This window comes from Balaenoptera ricei, chromosome 3 (genome assembly GCF_028023285.1).
Source record: "Balaenoptera ricei isolate mBalRic1 chromosome 3, mBalRic1.hap2, whole genome shotgun sequence".
NCBI lineage: Eukaryota > Metazoa > Chordata > Mammalia > Artiodactyla > Balaenopteridae > Balaenoptera > Balaenoptera ricei.
Window position 1 is genome coordinate 68,033,214 of NC_082641.1, and position 20,488 is coordinate 68,053,701.

At 33.3% G+C, this 20,488-nt stretch overlaps 1 pseudogene; it reads right to left on the reverse strand.

Moving 5' to 3' along the window:
- Positions 1-236: 236 nt before the first annotated feature.
- Positions 237-20,488, reverse strand: part of LOC132363345 (chromobox protein homolog 1-like) — a 30,682-nt pseudogene continuing 10,430 nt past the window's right edge.

Genomic DNA, 20,488 nt, shown 5'->3' on the forward strand with positions numbered 1-20,488 from the left:
TCAGAATGGGTTGCCTTGAAACACTGACCCTCCTTCCCCTCCACTAGGATGGGTGTACAAACTATACAGCAAGAACAGCTTTAAAGCACTTGGGCTGCTGCAGGGCACAGAAACTATACTGGCTCTTCAACGGACATCTTTTCAAGTCACCTTTATGGTATCAAGACAAGTAGAACTCCTTCTTTCCCCACTTGAAACCCACAGTCAGATGTGACAGAGGTTGGTGCTCAGGGGAGTTAATTCTTGTCATCTTTTTTGTCATCATCCTCTGAGGAGTAGGAATGCCACATCAGCCTTTCCTCATAGAAGGATATGACAACCTGTGGGCACTTGACATTGGCTTCCTTGGCAGGGACCAGGTCAGCCTCATCAGAGTTTATCCATTTCATCAGGAACACAAGTTCTCCACTGGAGTCTGTAGCTCCAATAATCCACTCCGGTTCCAAACCCTGGGCAAAGCCTAGTGGCTTTTCTAACTCTTCTTTCTTCTTCTTTGGTTTGCTCTCCTCCCCCTTATCTTCCAAATCAGGATCAGCTTTGCGCTTGCCTCCCTCTGATTTATGTCTCGTGTGTTGTTTTCTGTGACTGCAGGAATTCAGCAATGAGGTAGGGGTAATCCAGGTTTTCTTCTGGTTCCCACGTGCTGTCTTCATCTGAGGACCCCTTCCACTTTAGAAGGTACTCCACTTTGCCCTTTACCACTCGACGGTACAGAACTTTTTCCACCACATATTCTTCTTCTAGCGCCTCCTCCACTTCTTGTTTTGTTTTTCCCCATAGTGCCCGCCAGCTTTCTGGTATAAAGGGTGACGCGGCTCAGAGCAGCGCCCACGAGCCCGAGAGGAATCGGTGTCGCGCTACTGGCGTGTCTTGTCGGGCCGGCCCGGGGGAGTGGGTACCAGGAAAGCAACACGCTGGCTGACCGCGGTTGAGCCCCTCACTGCAGCGGCGACCCGCAGGCCCCGGCCAACGGCCCTCCCCCATTGTTTCATTTTTTTTGTTAGGTTTTTAGATATTTATCATTAGAGATTGTTTAATTATTATAGATGTGGATTTATAAAAGCTTTAGTTCCTTTTGTTCTTTAGGTAAATTTTTTCAAATCAATTTCAATATCAAAAAATAGAAATATGACTTTCCTTCATACATAATGCCAGACTATTCTCAAAAATAGCTACAAATATTTACATTACCTCCTGTGTTTAAATGTGCTGGCTTCATCACAATCTCATACACATTGTATACTACATAATTTTTAATATATTATTTTAAAGAAGAGTTATATTCTAAGCCTGCTTTGTTTTAATTTCCTTGATTATTACTGCATATTAAATTACATTATATGTTTATGGTATGTTTTGTCAGGTCACACCTATGCAAATACACCTATGTCATTATAGATGTTAACTTTCTCATATTTGAGGTTAAAATATTTGATGACAGTTGTTTCTTTTAATTTTCTTCTTTTTCATTTTGTAAAAAATGAAAGTTTTTATTTGTAGCTGCCAATATTTTTTGTGTAGTTCATTTAATTGCATCAAGTTAGAATATTATCAAGTGTTTAATCCTTCACCAGTATGACAATTATTCTGTTATTTTTTATGGTTAATTTATTAGTCCACTTGGACTTGCTTGTGACTTGTTATATTTTATAACCTTTCAATTCATGATCCAATTTATCATGTATATTTATACGTTTCCAGATTGAGATACATTATGGGAAACCATGCAAAATTTTCCTCCCCCTAATTGTGGACATTTGATACTCTTTCTCTTTATTGTATTATATTATACTATTTATTCTTGCTTGCTTTCTTTGCATTTACTTAATTTTACTGGCTTCAAATCAACACACTTAATATGGTTTTAACATCCTCTCCCTGTTCTGCTTAAAACTGATCCTGGTTCTGCTTATTTGTACAAACTCAAAAATTTGGGAGCCTAATCAAATGGGCAAAGAGCCTAAAGAAATGGAATATGATGTTTACTTTCTCTTCCTTTATTGCTTTCATGGAAGGTTTGTGAATTCATGAGTCCTTTGAGTGTTGACAGCTGACAAAGGCCTGTGTTCTCGTGGCTCGGTAAGGTAAAGGATGGCTAACAAGGTGGAAAATGGCTGGAAGAAGAGAGCAGGATAAACTCACATTTGAATGAGAAACCAGAATACCTATATACTGATTTAGACAGCTTTAAGGAAAATGATTTTCAACTATTTTAAAATGACCCCAGAGTTTGAGAAATTGGACATTGTTCAAATTAACAATGTTTACTCTTTGAATGACAATTATGAAAATGAAAAGGCAAGCCACAGAACTGGAGAAAATATTTGAAATGCTAAACCTGACAAAGGACTTGCTTCTAGAATACAGAAAGTCTTCTTGTAGCTCAACAGTAAGAAAACAATCAACCGCATTTGAAAATGGGCAAAATATTTAACAGATACTTCACAAAAGAATATATAAATATTCTTATATATATATAGTTGTCCAATAAGCACCTGATAAAATGTTAGCTATCACTAGATATCAGAGAAATGCAGATTAAAAGCACAATGAGATACCATTACACACCCATGATAATGGAGAAAAGTGAAGAGTCTGACAGTACAAAGTGTTGATGAGGATTTGGAGCAACTGGAAATCTCATACCCTGTTGATGACAATGTAAAATAGTATAATAATTTAAAAAGTTTACTTAGCAGCACCTTAAAATCTTAAAAATATACCTAATTTTAGCCATTCACTTAAGTATTTACCAAAGATAATAAAAATTTCTGTTAATGCAAAGATGGGTTCATGAATGAACATAGCTGCTATAAACAAAATAGCTCAAAGTTAGAAACAAATCAAATATCCATTAATGAAAAACTTACTTGCAATTTATTGTATCTCAGTAAAGTTGATTTAAAAATGTCCTAGAACACATTCTAGTTTGTTCTGAATTAAAGTGACGTGAGAGCCAAGCTTAACTCATATCCCAGCAAAAATGAAAAAGAAGGTGAACAGTTTTTTTTTCCTCTGAGTTTCTCCTTTTAAAATATTTTATAATACAATGCCAAAGGTACATGTATAATAGTCTTCCTGCCTATATTCAGACCACATACATGACGAAATAAGTAAAAACTTGTCTAAATGCATTTGAGTCTTTGTTTGCCTGATTCAGTACCTGGACTCAGTTTAATCATATCCCAACATGTGGCTACGCAAGAAGCTCTAAAAACTCAATTCACATGTGAGATCATAACCGTGCCCAAGCTACAAAGAGTTGAAATGACTGAAATGTCAATTTACCTACATCTGCATAATTTGTTTTCATGCACAGTGAGATTCCTATTAAATCCTTCTTCTAAAAGAAGTTAGATTTTGGCACAACAATTCCCTGCTGCTTTTTCATATGGCTCACTTTCCTTTACCATTATATTTGAAACTGCATCATTACGATTGCAGAACATGAACTTATGATATGTGATGATACTTTGAGGTAGAAGCAACTCAAATGAGAGTTGAAAGCTATAATACTTCCTTATCCTTATCTTCTGTTTGGGGGTTGAATATATTCTTTCTCTTTTCCCATCCATTTGAATGTGGCTATAAAAGATCTCTGTGTTTTGGGCTTGGATCTTTATTTTTTTCTATTATAATTGGAAATACTATATTTTCATTTCTATTTCATTTCTAAGGCTTCTTCTGCTGTAAAAATTCAGAGTTAAATCTTAGGTTGTATACAGAATTTTTTCACAGACAACAGAATGAAATAATGTAAGTATTTTACATGACAAATAGCAATTTCCTCACAGCTTCCTTGAGAGGACTGTGAATTTCTATAAAGGGAGAAATACTAGAGAAAATTTCAATAAAGGCCATATCAGAAAATAAAATTGATATCTATAATAAATCACCTTTAGTACTCTAGCACCAAACAATGTCTTGACTAAAGCTGGAAGGAATATTACCAGAGTGCTCCAGTGTATAATAATTTTAGTATTTTTCCTCTATATATAGCACTAAAATCCTACTAGGATTTGAAGTTGTACTCTATAGATTTCCTTTTGTAAAAGATAATGTGGTCTGAGATTTTAAAAAGTCAAATAAGCAAGATTTTATTTTCTTTGCACTGACTAAAATGAAACAAAAAAGAATAATAAACTTATTAACTATTTGATTGGCATGAAAACAACTTCCGTAACAGAATTATTTTAAGTCTTCATGTATCAAATTAGTAGAAGCACAACTTTCTCAATGTATAGCTTTTAGAATAGCTAACATATATTAAGTGCTTACCATAGGAACATACTTTTAGTTAGCAATTACTGCTACTTGGCATTTTTATAATCTAATAAGGAATAAATCTGTTTTTATAAACTAAAGGAATTAAACTTGAACATCTGTGAAGGACATGTAGACTGGATTGTTATCAATTATAATATAATCTAAATCAATCCTGAATCAGATAACTCCACATTGCTATTACCAATATCATTTATAGATGTAGAAATTGAAGCTTAAAGAGAGTAATTAACTTGGACAAGATCACAGAGTACTTAACTGGCAGACTAGAATTGAAATCCTGGCCTATCTGACCCCAGGACTCAGGGCCTTTGGTTGCTAATTTTATATCCAAAGCTTAATTTGTCTCTGGAAATTACGTCTATGCTCACAAAGGTATTAATTTTGTTCTTCATCTTTACCAATGTGTGTTTCATCTTTCAGGTCATGGACTACCTTTGTTATTTAAACAACATAACAATAACAATGATATACCCACATCATTGTTTATTAGAATCTGTGCTGAATGTTTTAAAGAAATTATTTTATTCTGTACTGAAAGCTACCTTACTATTTTCATTTTTTAAAAAAGATAACCAAGATTTAGAGAGGTGAAAGTCCCAGAACAATGTTACACAAGAAGAATGGTTAGAGCTGGGATACAAATCAAGTTCATGTTATGCAAAGTTTAAACAGGCTTTCAACGACTAAGGCTTCATTGCCTCAGAGAGTGACCCACTGAAATGGTTTTTCCCAACTTCTCCTTCTCAGTTGCTCAGATGATACTTCCTTTTCAGTCTAATGATACATGTTCTTATTTCTGCAACAACAGTATATCCAAATACATGTCTGAAATTTTGTTAATGAGAGGCTGTATAACATAGCTGTAAAGAGTATGGGTCAGGTCAGGAGCAGACAGACCTGGGGTGAATCCCATCTCCCACACTAGCAAATTAATTCACCAGAGGTAGTACAATTGGCTTGTCTAGTTTCCACCATGATTCCTTATTTCCTTCCACCCTGCATTTACTTATTTCCCATATGTATTTCTCTTACTTTCTTCCAAGGACAACAACTTCTAGACCTTTAGACACTTGACCTTGGAGCTAATAAAATATTCGTTGATTATATTAATTCTAATTTACCTATAATAATGGGTATCATTTACAGAGTACTTGCAATTTGCCAGGCTCTGTGCTGAGGGCATGTTCTTCAATATTTGGTATTATCCTACCAAACACTTTAACAGGCAGGTACAATTATCGTTCTCATTTTTTAGATGAGGAAACTCAGGCCTCAATACATTAGTTTTTCCAAGGTCTCACAGCTTCTATGTGGTGGCGTCTATATTTAACTTGAGATCCTCTGAGTCTTCATTTTTAATGACTACAAACTACACAATGCTCAATGTTCTCATTTATATGTTATGTTCTACAAAAGCTTGGATTTACAGTCTGGGATAGTTCTATTTATTTTTAGATTCTATACTTAAGGTTTTATCATTCAAATATTCTGGCAGTGCAGCTAATGAGAGAACAGAGCTCTGTTTGAACATTTAGGATGATACAGAGAAGGCCATTTTACTTAGGAGAAGGGTTGGAATTCTTCCAGGTATTTATCACCTTTTCCTGACCTACAGAAGAAAAGTGACTAATTCAGTTACCTACATTTTTTACCCTTGTCTGATTTGCTTGCTGTAATTTAGAGCTGGTCCATTCTGATAGCAAGACAGGCCATAGCAAAATCGATTTTCAAATAGTATTCTCCTGTTTGGCTAATATTGTAACTATTTGATTCAATGAAAAAATTAAGTACATAGTGTTCTTGGAGGTTGAAAATATAATTAATATACATATGGCTAAACAAAAATTATTAAGTACACCCTAATGTATTTTCTTCATTTGTCACTTGACATTTACAAGGGTCAGATAAGTGCACTGATGTTGCCATTTCCATGTTTTCCTCCAATATTACACATAGATTTCAGAAACTGAATTCATAATATTTATAAGATAGCTCTAACAGACATTAAAGAAGAAATCCTTTAAGAAATCTCTTTTCAGGAGAGTTAGTAACTATTTTATCTTATTTAAATGTAAGTTACATGTCTGAAAGCACCACCAATATGAAGCAAATTTAACTTCACTGACATTACAGGTCACCTACAGACATTCAGTTTTGTGTGTAAAAGCTAAAGATGAGATAATTCATTCAAAGGTGTATGTTTGGAAAAGGGCCCAAGTGAGATGCCTATAAATTAAACATTTGGCAAAATTCCTTAGATAAATGGAAAATGTCATTTTGGAAGTTTGGTTTGGTGGATTTTAACAGCTGCACTATAAACTGTAATTGCAATTTAAACAACTTCTGATGCCACTCTAGAATGATCTTAACCTGCTTAACCAGCCACCCCTCAGTGCTTGCAAGTAAGACACAGATATAATTTTATGAACTGCTGGAGAAATTTCCCCAATTATTACTTGACTCCACAGTCATTGTTACATGTAACTCACTCAAAAGTTAACTATGATCCATGGGTCTGTGGAAAAAAAAAAACAACTTAATACTTGAATGTATGAGTCTAAATTCCAAATGTACTTATAGAAGAAAAAGCAAACAAATATATTTGATCACTAAAAAGTTAATCTTTTCAGACTAATATTCTATGCTTATTTTTTAGAAACTCTGAAGGCAGCGTGTATTTTCAGGATCAATTTTGTCTACATGAAAATAGTATGTATTTCAGTAGCATTATATGAGTTATAACTTTTGGAAAAATAAAGTTTGTAATAATTATATTTCTTTTTCATTAGGAAATTGAAAAGCATTCTTTTGGAAAGAATACAGTAAATCTCATTCAAAAGTGTGAAAGCCAAAATAAACATAAACAATGCATGCCAATTTTTAAACTATACTATAAATAACATTTCAAATGTGTCAAAAAATCATAGACATAGAAATTTTAAAACACGTATTGGATTACTCAGTGGCATAGGAAAATATAAAAGTAGTAGGCCCTTATGCCCTTATTTGGCAGTTTGGGTAATCTCAATATTTTTAACTATCTTAATAACTTAAATTATACTATTATGGTCTCTTTTCTTCTGTTAACTTTACTTGAGGTTATATTTTTCCTTAAAAAAAAACCTTGGCCATATATAGATAGCAGAGTGTTTATCTTTTGAAAAATTATTTTTTTTCAAAAGAAAAATACTTTGGTCACATTTTCCACATTGAATTTTATGCTAGTTTGAGGTATGCTCCATCTGAATTACAATAGATAATTAGTGTGGGATATTGAGCTAAAACTGTTTGGAAAAAATACAAATATAATGAATACCAAAGAAATTCAGTAAATTTTTTTCTGTCATAAAGAAATATATAACAACAAATAAATTCATTATTTAATAGATGTTTTTTGAGCCAAATATTAACACCCAATATAAAGTTGTCTTGTTCAATAATGAATTTACATTTCTAAGTGGATGATACATATAATAAATTATGTTCAACAAAATAGTTCTCCTTTCTTATTTAAAATTTCTAATGTTTAAAATTAAAGTGTCATGCATATTTTCTTCAATTTTCATTTATACTTATAATGTTTTCCTTAGATTAGTAAAGACTAATGAGTGAAATTTTAGAAAAGACACTGAAAATCTTTACTGTATTGTTATATACCTTCAATAGTTACTTAGTAAGAGCATTTAAAAACATTTATATGCCTTGTTACAAAAATGCCAAAATGGGACATGTTTCATAATAATAATGACTTTCATTTTACCATGATTGTCTACATTATCCTTTTCATTATTTATTTTAAAAATAAAATTTAAAAGTCTAACATTTGCATTAAACTTTAGTGTTTTAAGTGTTTCCACAAAAGTTATTACTTTATTTACATTATTATAATACTTTCACTAGTAATTCTTATCTTGGTTTAACAGATGGGGAAATTGAGTCTCAAAACTTTCAAATATTAGTAAAAATGATCTGGAACTAAAATCTTGACCATCCAACTTCAATTTCTTGATCTCTTTTATTATTCCACTGAAGGGTGGCAGAATATGTCACCCCAAAATACGTCACTCTGGCATGAAGATTATTTTGATTTAAAGGCACTTGAAAAGCAGCAGGTGCAAGAAAAGCACTCTGACCCCCCTTTTTCTTCTTGAAAGCAGGAGATAAAACTCCCATGTGAAATATGTCCTCCCCGTACCAGAAGGAAAGAAACATTATTACCAGAGACAGGGAGTCCAGGCTGAGAGAATTCTGTACAGACATTATTAAAATGACTTTTGTCTTCCTTTCTTCTCTACATATATTTTACTTTTCCACAATTGCTTCTCTTTCTTCAGCTTCATATATAGCACTTAGGTTTTGCCAATCCTTTGGGAGACTCCCAGGCCACATAAAACTTATAAGAAATAAAACTGAATGCTTTTCTTTTGTTAATCTGTCTTTTGTTACAGATCCCCAGCTGAGACCTAAGATGGGTAGAGGAAAGATTTTTTCCTCCCCTACACAACTCAAGACATCTTTTTAAAAGATGCTTACTCAATTGATTATTCTCCCTGATTAGGTCTCTTTAGAAGGCCAATGAAACCATAAACAGAGTATAAATTGAATTAGTTCTGTGTATGGAAGAGGGATTTGGATAATTAAAGTTAATAAATTATGACAGGCAAAAATAAACACAAGCACATACAATTTCACTAGTGCCACTAAGGACCATATTAGCTATCTGACAAAAGTCACATATGCATATTACATATGTAAATGGGTAAAATGACAGCACAATATATATGAATCATGCCACTTAAATCTTAAGTCCCATGAATGCAATTATTCCTTAAAGGGAGAAATAACTTTAGTTTAGGAAAGCAGGAAAAAATGACTTACAGAAAAATAGAGAAAGAAACCCAAATATTCTTCACAACTCAAAGCTCTCAGCTTGTGTAGGGACTTAAGTTTAAGCCTGGTACTGACTCTCTGGTGCACTCTGAAGGGATGAGCCAAACCCTTAGAGACGTTACATTTTTGACATTTCATTAGCCACAGAGCTTTCCTTTCTTTTCAGTAGAGCCAAGTAAGCGTTACAGATCCCATGACTCTTTTCAAAGTGAGTCAGAGGTGGCACAGGTGCCTTAGTCAAATAATCCCCTTGCCAATAACATAACTTCTAATTAGATGTGGCATAACAATTTCTTATGGAATATAGAAAAGACTGAACCACATATTTTCCCCCAGAATTAGATGAAAATTAAAAGTTTTTGAGGTTTATTTCAAGACAAGTGATTACCTTTATTCAGCCCCTTTGTGCCATTTATCTTTGCCTACTGCAGCTTCATTGGAGGCTTACCTGGTGGTGCCATGGAATGTTCCCATAACTCTTAAGGTTCTACGACCTTTTCGATACTCAATGAGATCTTGTGTTGAGTTCACTCAGAACTCCAGAGAATATAAAATTAATTTTTTTTAGATACTTATCAGTGAGTGTGCCAAACAGGGCCCTTAGAGATTAAGAGCCTGCCTGGACCACTTCCAATTATTAATGCTCCCTGGTAATTTGAAAGAAAATGAAGTGTGAAAACAAAGTTACAAAAATTTTAATATTTTATATTTAACTAACATGTAGTTAAACATAAACATACAAAATACAATGACTTAAATGTAACCACATTACATTTGAGGTTCTTCTTGGATATGAGACTTAGGCCAAATGGACTTTCTGGTCTCTCAATAAATTAGCCTTGATATGAAACTCCTAAAATACTCAAGGGTATGGAAAAACACAAAGTGTAGCTCCCATAAATGAGTATTTTTTTAAAAGAACACTCATTTAAATTCAGGTAGTACAGTGTGAAACTAACAGCAGAAACTCTGCAGTCAGATTGACAAACGTGACTATTGGCTCTGCTACTTACTAGCTGTGTGAACTTGTGTTTTGTTTCCTCTCTTGTATAATGGAAATAATATTACTTATTTCATAGGGTTAATGATTTAATATTCACAAAGTGCTTAGGAGAATTCCTTGGCATATATATTTGTTGCTGCTGTTAAATAAATAAAACAAAAAAGGTAGCATTGTGTATTATGTTCGTCAGTGTCTATATTAAACACTCCCAAAGTTTCCGTGGCTCAAGTTAATGTGATTTATTTATCACAGTCCCATGTGAGTTTGGAGGCTTTACTGAAAAATCCTATTCTGTAGTTAAACAGGGACCCAGGCTACTTAATTTTGTGGGTCTCTCATCCTTACATAAGTCCCAGGTATCTTCTGCATCAACTGGTCAACAGATAAATGAAAAGAGTGTGTAGAGGCTCGCTTAGGATGTTTTATGAGAGGTGCATAATTTTACCCACGTTCCACCAGCCAGTCCTGAATGACATGGCCCTGACCAAGAAGAACAAAGGCTGCAAACTGTAGTCTTTCTGTATACCCAGGACAAGGAAACAGGGTTGATTTGCATCTGATGAACCAGGAACATACATGATAACTGTCACATTAAGATTTTATCTACCTTAAAAGAGCTTAAAAAAACAGCACAATGGTACTTAACATTCATAAGGAATCTCAGTTGAATTGGTGGCTTCCGCATTCTTTTTTTTTCCAATAAAGATGTGGAAGTCAGTCATATAAAGATGGATAAGTAAGAGTGGCAATTATTTATCTTTTAAATCCACTGGAAATTATTGTTAGGTTGACCATGTAAAGTGAACTATATCTAGTGTATTTTTGAAATCTGTTTTTCCTTTGGACAGACCTAGTTCCTTCCCTTTCCCCTCTGTTTGTTTTATGACCCTAAAAACCAATTTCCTCTAAAGGTCATTTTACCTCTAAATATTTCTTAAATCCATCTACTTCTTTCCACCTATTTGGCATAACTTGAGATCAAATTATCATTTTTCTTGCCTGGACCATTGCATTGACTTCTGAACTGATCACCTTATGTCTACCTTTGTCTGCTTCCAATTTATTTACTGCAGCCATTTGATTTTTATCTCCTAAATCTTTTTACAATCGGGCCATTTCTTTAAGTCAGCTCCACAAAAGCTAATCTAACTGACTCACGTTTCCTTCGGTGCCGTTCTTACCTGCTCTCCACCATACAAATCATCCTTCATTTCCAGGACATGCTGAAATGCTTCCTGTCCTAGGGCTTTAGCAAATGCTGTTCCTTATGTCCAAAGGTTCTTCTCCGTACATCTTTAGGTAATTCCTACCATGTGTCAGATCTGAGAGATTGCTCCTTCAAAGATGCAGTGACCTGCACAACTACATGTTATTTTGTTTATTTTTTCATGGCACCTTTAATTCTTGTTCATAGAACTTTCTTATAATTGTAATTAAATAATAAGTGGTGCACTTCGATATATAATATCTGTCTCCTTTACTAAAATGTTGCCTATAAGATTGTGTTGATCAGAACACCATCTCTAGCACATGACAATATGCATTACAAAGAGCAGACACTTAATTTTTGTTGAACAAATGTGGCTCATTTTAATTCTGCATCACCAAATAATTTCATTCATTATCAATTTATGTTTGATGTCTTACAATATACCAAGGACTGTGCTGCATACTATAGATTCAAATTTAACTGAACGGTCCTATGGTCTTTGAGTTGCTGATAATGCAGTGGTGGGGCCAAAAAAGTAAATGAAAGATAAAAAAATATAACAAGAAGTATTTGGATACAAATTTCATGAGGAGACAAATGAACATATATAACTTTCTTTTTTAATGAGGGGATTTTCAGGAAAAGGTAATATTTTGGCATTCTGTCCTTTGTCACCTCAAATCTTGGTATCTACCAAATTGGGGAGGGCAAGTATATGCACAAAGCCCTGTGAACTTAAGTTCCGAAGGCATTACTGATTGATGAAAGGAGTCTCCTTTCTCTGAGCAAAGAAGAGTTCTATCTTGATGAGGACTTCACTGAGTGCAATGAAAAGAAACAAACTCAAACTGAGTAACTGAGAAATTCATTGTAGAGGTATCATGGACAGAACAATTATTCAGGTAGGTAATAAATATAATGGTAAAAAATTTTGACCCCATGCTTTACTCATACATTGAACTAAGTGTCATGCAAATATCATTTCAAATCAACTAGGTTTCCATAAAGGTGACAACCAAAAATTCTCAAGAAAGACAATTCTGAGCTATAATTTATCCTATTTGTCTTCATGAACTGCTCTATCTTATTGTTTTTATATCTAATCTTTTAATTGTAAAACCTCTCATCCAATGATTTTCTTCATTATTTGATATTCCAAATTTACCAGGACTGACTCTTCATTGTGAATTCTGTCTCAAGAATCTTACATTCCCAGTTTTATATACTAAACAAGATAGAAAAGTTTTAATTATTGCATTTTGTTTTTGCATAAGGATTACTGTTGATGGTTCCAGAGTCTACATTCATATTTTATTTATTCATTCTATTAATTTTATGTATTCATTTTATTTACTCTCTCATTTATTTATTCTTTACATAGTACCCCCTATGTACGAGGCATTGATTTACTGGAGATACAACAGAGAAAAATACTGTTTAATGTCTGTGACCCAGATAACTCTGCCATTGCCAGTGCTATTCAAAGTATCCCCTAATTGAAAATATGAAGAGAAAACTTAGAATCACCAATGATTTAAAGTGAAAAACAAGTAAAACAGCATGATATATGGGAACCAAACATTTGAAACAGAAGAACTTACCAACAAATAATATACTCAATGAAGGAAAGACCAAATCACTCAAGTGAATAAAATAAGTATCTTGGAAGTTACTTTGAGAGGATAATACATCCATTAAAAAACATAAGATGCCCTCCACTTTGGTACTATAGGGAATCCAGATAAGCTGAAAACACTCTAGCTACAACACCGTAAGACATTCTCCATAAAATATTAAAAACATGCTGATATTGTATAGCTGAGCTGTCAGGGAAGTAAGGAAAGTTCATAGGTTTTCTCCAAAAGGGAGAAAACAAAAAGTCAGAGTGGTTAAGCATGTGCTGAAGCTTTGATAGTGGTGGTGGCAGAAGTGACAATATGCGGGAAGGTTGGGAGAGGTTGCTGATCTCTGTAAATAAAGGGACTTTTTACCTTTAAATTTTTATTTTGACATAATTTCAGAATCACAGATAAGTTGCAAGAATAATACACATAATTCCCAAACACCCTTCTTTGAGATTCTCAAATTGTTGAAATTTACTTACCTATAATTTTCATTTCTTCAACAGTTCTTTCTCTTTTTCTGCACCCATTTTAGATGCGTGATTTGGGGATTATTTACTGAAATTAATTGAAAAATGAACAAATTATAAACTAACAAAAATCTAGTAAAACACAACTAAGAAAAGACGAAGAAAGAATTAGGAAATACCCTAAGTTCCAATCTGTATATTATGTATATACAATCCTCAATTCATTTATCTCAAATTTCCTCCTGAAAAGACATATATTTTGAATGAAGAGATTGTCACTTTGGAACCAAGTAGCCAAGGCTTTAAACACCTGGATATCTGATAACACAGAGCATTACTCCATCTCAGAATTATGGGAAGCAATTTCATGTAATATTAGTTTTATGTATGTCTGTGATTGTTAAACAGCATTAAATGTTTCACATTGTGCATACCTACAGAGCCATTTCTAATATCTTTGGGGTACAATAAGAGTGAAATACAATCACTAATGTAATATTAAGAAAGAAATATGATCTCCACTTAATTATTAACCTAGGAAAAAATGATTGAATATACAAGGTAAGAAATCCCTGCTCAAATTTTACATTTGATTTAATTTGCATCAATGCTTCCACTAGTCTAAAAACATTTATCAGGTTATAAACATCTCTTGGGACCTACCCTATGGAACAATATGTCTTCTGACATTGTTCTCTATGATTAATTGCTTCTTATACAGAATTCATGCTGACATAATTCCCTTAAAAAATGTCTATATAAACATAAAGATTAGTTTAGCAAGAATAGCTATTTGCTTATCTTCACTCATCTGCATATGAATATATTTTTCATTTTCATCTATTGTTTACATATACCTGAAAATTTATTACAGTTATATTGATTCACTTGTTACCTACAAACTAAGTTACCTAGAGGATTCTAGCCACCATTTTATGCTACTTTATATTCATAATTTATTTGACTCTCTCTAGGTGATGAGTCCAAAAATAATTGAAAACATGTTTCTAATACTGTTCTACTTAAATCCAAAACAGTGAAGTAGAAGTTTAGAATTACAGTTCTAAGAGCAATGTTTCTGTGTTTGGTGTTCTGGAGCTGGGTCTATGCTGGTAATGCTAACAGAAGAGTGCAGTTAATTATTCAAGTGGTTTCCAAAACTGAGTATGTGTTATATTATGCAAGTAAATTTCAATAACACTTGCATTCATTAGAAAAACATTAAAAATATTCATTTTACCTAGAAATACACTATCTGAATTTCAACATCATACTAATATTGCAGTTAGGCCTGTAAATTCTTCAAATACATAGCTGCAATTTTCTGAGACTAAATTCTATCTGAAGAGCAGACACCAATTTTCTTTTTTTTTTTTTTTTTGGCTATATAGTACACAATAACTGCAGATAGCCTTCAGTGATACAGAATATCCTAGCTTGAATAAAACATCTTAAATGCTCTATCAGAAGATATTTATGTCAAAAGTATATATTTTAAGTATAAAAGCAATTTCCAGAAAGCCCCTGTTATCAGTTGCCTATGGCTGCTATAACAAATTACCACAAATGGCGGCTTACAACAAGGGGAATTTGTTATGTCACCATTCTGAAGTCGAAAGTCAGTATCACTGGGCCAAAATCAAGGTGTCAGTAGGGCTGCACTACTGGAAGCTTTAGGGGAGAATCCCTCCCTTACCTCATCTAGCTTCCGGTGGCTACCACATTCCTTGGCTTGTGGTCCCATCTCTCAAATTTCAGCCTCTGTTGTCACATTGCCTTCTCTTCCATCTGTCAAATCTTTCTCTGCCTCCCTCTTATAAAGAGACATGTGATGGTATTTAAGGTCTACTAGGCTAATCCAGGATAATCTCCCCATCCAAAGATACTTAATTTATCACATCTGCAAAGTGTCTATTTGTCAGTAAAAGTAAGGGTCACAGGTTTCAGGCATTAGGATATAGCTATCTTTGGGGGGCCATTATTCAGCCTAGCATATCCCTTTACAGCAACCTGCATATTTTCGAAGTCTAATTCCTCATACATATATGGTGATTAAAGTACTTATTTAACTCAAAGATTCTTAGTGAATTTTGAGTCATAATGTAATTTCCCAGGATCTAGAGCTATGCTAGGTGATACTCTTCTAGGAGTTTAAGCTACAGTGCATAACTCTTCTTCAGGTATCTTTGTGTCTGAGAATGGTTTCTTCTAGCATCTCTGTCTGAGAACAGTACCATCTATTCTCCTAAACCAGACACCTAAGACATATTCCTTTCCTTCACTGCCCTCTCCTGTGTCCCTACCCCAAATTCCAATCCACCATTTGTCCTGGATGACCTTGACTCTAAATCTCTTTCAGATTTTCCCATTTTTCTGTCTTTCTGCTTTTGCTACTCTGGCTCATTTGATCACTAACACTTGCCTGAGGTTTGGCAATAGCTTCTTTATTGATCTCAATGTTCTGTCTATTGTCCTCAATCCACTCTCAACCCTGCAGTTAGAATTACCTTTTCAAAGCACAAAGATGATTTTGCATGAAAAATAAATCCATCCTCTGATTTTGGGATGAAGGTCAAAATTTTTAACATGGTCAAAAAGACTACTTCTGAAATTTGGCTAGTACCACTCTCAGTTTTCTGCAATTCAGTCCATAGCTTTGGGCTGGGGGAACTTTTCCCCACAGCCCCGTGACCACATGATCAACCTAATGATAATTATTGAGCTAGGGAAGGCAAAGCCCCAGGGCACCTATAAGCTCAGCTAAAACTTTTAAATTTGAACAGAATGAAGTCTTCACACTCTGATTTAAAAACACTCTGGTTTGAGATAAGCTAAAGAAACAGAGATGACAAACAGTCACAGAAGGTAGTGGAAATGCTAGAAAAGAGTAGAAAAGATGGAATCCTGAGTCAGAGAGAAGAGAAGATCACCTTGTGTTTCCGACTTTGCTCTTCCAGAACAGCAAGCTCTACTACTCTTTAGGCTCTTGGGTTCTATGAGATCTTGCTGAACTTAAAATAATAAAAGCTCCCTCTATTTTTACCATCTTTTTTCATTTACGCTGAAACTTGAATGGGTGTTTATTAAAACCAAAATAGCAGTGGATTGGCCAAAAGATTAGAGTTAAAAAAGACAGAATATCTGTGGTAAAGTACATGGATTTATTGAGAACAAAATCTTTTTTATAAGGTAAATAGAACTCAATTTCCCATTATACATGTCTAAATAACACTAAAATAAGAAAACATTAAGTTAAAGGAGTTAGAGGCCATCTTACAGACAAAGTAATTGTAGGAGTGACTGACAAATGCTTAAACTGACTTTTTTTTTTTGTACATGTGTACTATCTCAGAGAACATTGGAAACATTCAATAAATATTGTTTTTGTTAACAACGATGATGCTGATAATTACGTGTTTCCTGAATTTAATTTAATTCATCAAGGCAGGATACTAATGAGGTTATAGCTACAGATCTTATAGTTAGCTCAGTTCCATTTAAGTGCCCACAGATTGACTTCTTACCTCAGTAAGTCACCACTGCTGTGTATCATTAACTGAAATAGCAACTAAAGTGTGAGATTACAACTGTAAAATGGCTACTTCAGAAAAAAATTATTCAAATCTTATACTTTACTTATTATGGGTCACTAGTTTCATCTTTGTGTATGAAAATTAGGATACTTTATATCTTTGATGATGAGACAGAGAAAAACAGGCAGTTTTTCTTTTTTTTTTTTGGTCTCTGTGCATAGTCATATAAAAGACTCCTTTTTAAAATTATCCTGAAACATAAATTAACCTTTGTTTAAAATTCCAAAGACTAATTTCTATTCTGCAAGAATTACATCAACCATTTTAATTGTTTTGATTATCTGATAGAGCTTTTCCATATAATTGCACCAAGAAGAGACGCCAGCTAACAAAGTTGCTCACGCAGTTAGGATAATTATCTTAATGTTATAAACTTATAGCAGATCCAGTGGAAATTATTAACGGCAGCAGTCAAATATCATATAAGTAAATTCAGATTTTTACGTCCACTGATTTGATTTGTGTTAATTTTGTATATTAAATTGAAGGAAAGTAACAGAAAAGAGCAGAAATTATAACGAATTATAGAATCAGAATCTAGTAAACAAAGAGTCACTGGTTACATGGAAGAAACTGGAACTTTACATTCTTCAGAAATAAATCTTAATGAAAGGTTAATCTCAGGACACTTTCTGAATTCCTCATAAGACAGCTGTAGTTGATTCATCGGGGCTTTACCTAATGCTGGTCTCAGAGATCTTCACCAATATTTTGTGTCAATTTGAATATATTATGTACAGGTCAAATTCTCAGGTGTTCACCTGCAGTTGTTTACGTGAATTGATCCTTTTTCCTACTTAATGAGTTTAGAAAGATACCCAAATTGTTATACTGTATAAGGTACTCTTAAGTATGTTACTTATATATTTAAATTAATTATCTGAATAAAGGCTACAGAGGTCAGCAACATACCCAAAGTGTGATACAGCTAGTAAGCTGTGTACCAGAATTTGGATTTAGACATTAGGATAATGACTCCTGAGCCCCATTGTAAACTACTTGCTGTTTTTTATGTATACATTTATATACCTGTATTTTACAAATACTAAACATAGATATCATCTAGAAAGTGCTATAAGATGGAAAACTCTGACTGCCATAACTAAAATGTTCAGATAATTCAATTTTTAATAAACCAACTCTAGCATTATTGTTAAAATGGTTATTTAAATATAGTATATTAGCTTAACATTATAATAAAGTTTATTTCAAAGTTTTGTGTAGCATAAATTATGACTTCATAAAACTATTTGATTTGTTTAAACTTTAATTATTTCCCTTAGATATTTTCCTCTCTTCCTTTTTCTCTTTCATATACATATAAACAGGTGTAGATATTATATATTATACACATTATTTAATTTCATCAAAACATAGGTATAAATGTAGACAGTATCTATTAAGATTTTTATCAAGCAAATATGCTTGCTCTGAGGAGACTTTTTCTTTTAGCTTACTATGCCAATATAAGTTTTCTAAAGCAAAAATTGTGCACTTAGATGTCAAGCCATTTTGAAACACATTGAACTGTGAGTCCCAACTGCTGCTATATTCCAATCTTAGTGAGCAGGCTTGCAAGCAGAGAACATCTTACAGATCTCCTTTGATATCTGAACTAAAACATTTTTTTCCAAACAGTGGGTAATAAATTTAGCAGCATTTAGACAGAAAAAAAAAGGTGTTTCTAAAGTAATTACTCTTTCCCAAAATCTGAGGTAAGAAATTGAAGAAATTCATCCATCCAGTAGCTAGCATTTTGAGATCCCATTTTTCCATACTATTACATTTGTATGTACTTCTACATTATTAGCACAAATTTAAATGCCATGTATTCTTTCTGCAAGAATGGGCAATGCCAATGCTTTTACTGAATGATACCTACAGGTCAAGGCTGTTTTAAGGGTGATATATATATATACACACACACACACACACACACATATACATATATATATATAAAACATTATTAATTTAATCATTACACAGCCATACTGAAATATGTCTTAGACCATTCAGTCTGCTATAATACGGGAACAAATCTCATTTATGAGGGCTCCACCTTCATAACTTACAAACCTCCTTACAAAGACTCCACCTACTAATACCATCATCACCTTATTACCTTTGGGGGTTAGGATTTCAACATGTGAATTGAAATTCACATGAGGGACACAAACAGTCAGACCATAGCATGTACTATTTTCATACATTTTCAGGTGAATAAATTGAGGGATAGCAAGATTAAACAAGAGGTCCAGCATTACACAGTTAGTATGTGCTCTTTAAAAACTAGTGGGCTTACAATAGAGTGTGGCCTCTAAAGTTTATTTCTGAAAACTCCTCATGATATTGAGGCATAAAGATGTAGATTCAAGGAAGATTGTCACCTTTTAAGAAAAAGATTGCACTAAAATTTTATTTTAATTTAAATAAAATTTAAAATTTTATTTAAAATTATTATTAAGTAATATATGTTTGGTATAAAAATTAATCCATTGATAGGAAAAATCAGAAGTCTCTCTTTCCATTCTGACTCTAATAGTACAATTCTACATCTCAAATCCAATTATTTGAAAAAACAGAAAAAAAGTCGTTACTTTGCCTTATATTTGACACAATTTTTTAAAGTTTTATTGTTTTTCATAGTTTTTTAGATGAACTGTGTGTTTTTGGTTATGCTCTAGTTGTAATTTTTTGATGGCCTTATTCTATCACTTTCTTACTTTACATCACACTGTCCAAAGCAAACTTATTCATTTTTTATTATTGTCAGCCATCATACAAAAGTCTTGAACATCATTCTGATTTATCAGTGTAGTTTAGAAACTCACCTCAAAAACAATCACTGTGCCCATAGGATATCAGCTATAGGATTGGCTAATCAGCCAGTACAGTGATGTGCTCACCACTGACCCAATCATACTGGCAAGGGCATTGGTATCAATGCCATCTGGAACTGGGGAAGAGACCACTCAAAATTTCCTGGCTTCTTCAAAATGGAGAACATTTCATGGGAAATAATGTTTACCCCACTGTTTAGATAGAACTATTGACTTCTCACATTGAGAGGAGAGATGAAGTGAGTCTAATTTTCTTTTTGCTTCATAGGAGACTTATGCACAGAGTTGTACATGTTATTTTATTTATCCACAAAATTTTCCTTATATTCATTGGATATGACTAAATCTCCACTTTTAAAAATTGATATTCAAAGAGGTGGACCTTTTCATGATAGAATTTGGACATTTCTTTGGACATTTCAGGAAAGTTTTACAATAAATGTGAATACTTTTTCTTGTTTTAATCGTTTTATCTATTGTTAAAAAGAAATGTGTGTGTATACGCACACACATATGCACACACATATACAGATATATAGGTATAATTTTCTATTGGCTATTCATGTCATCCTT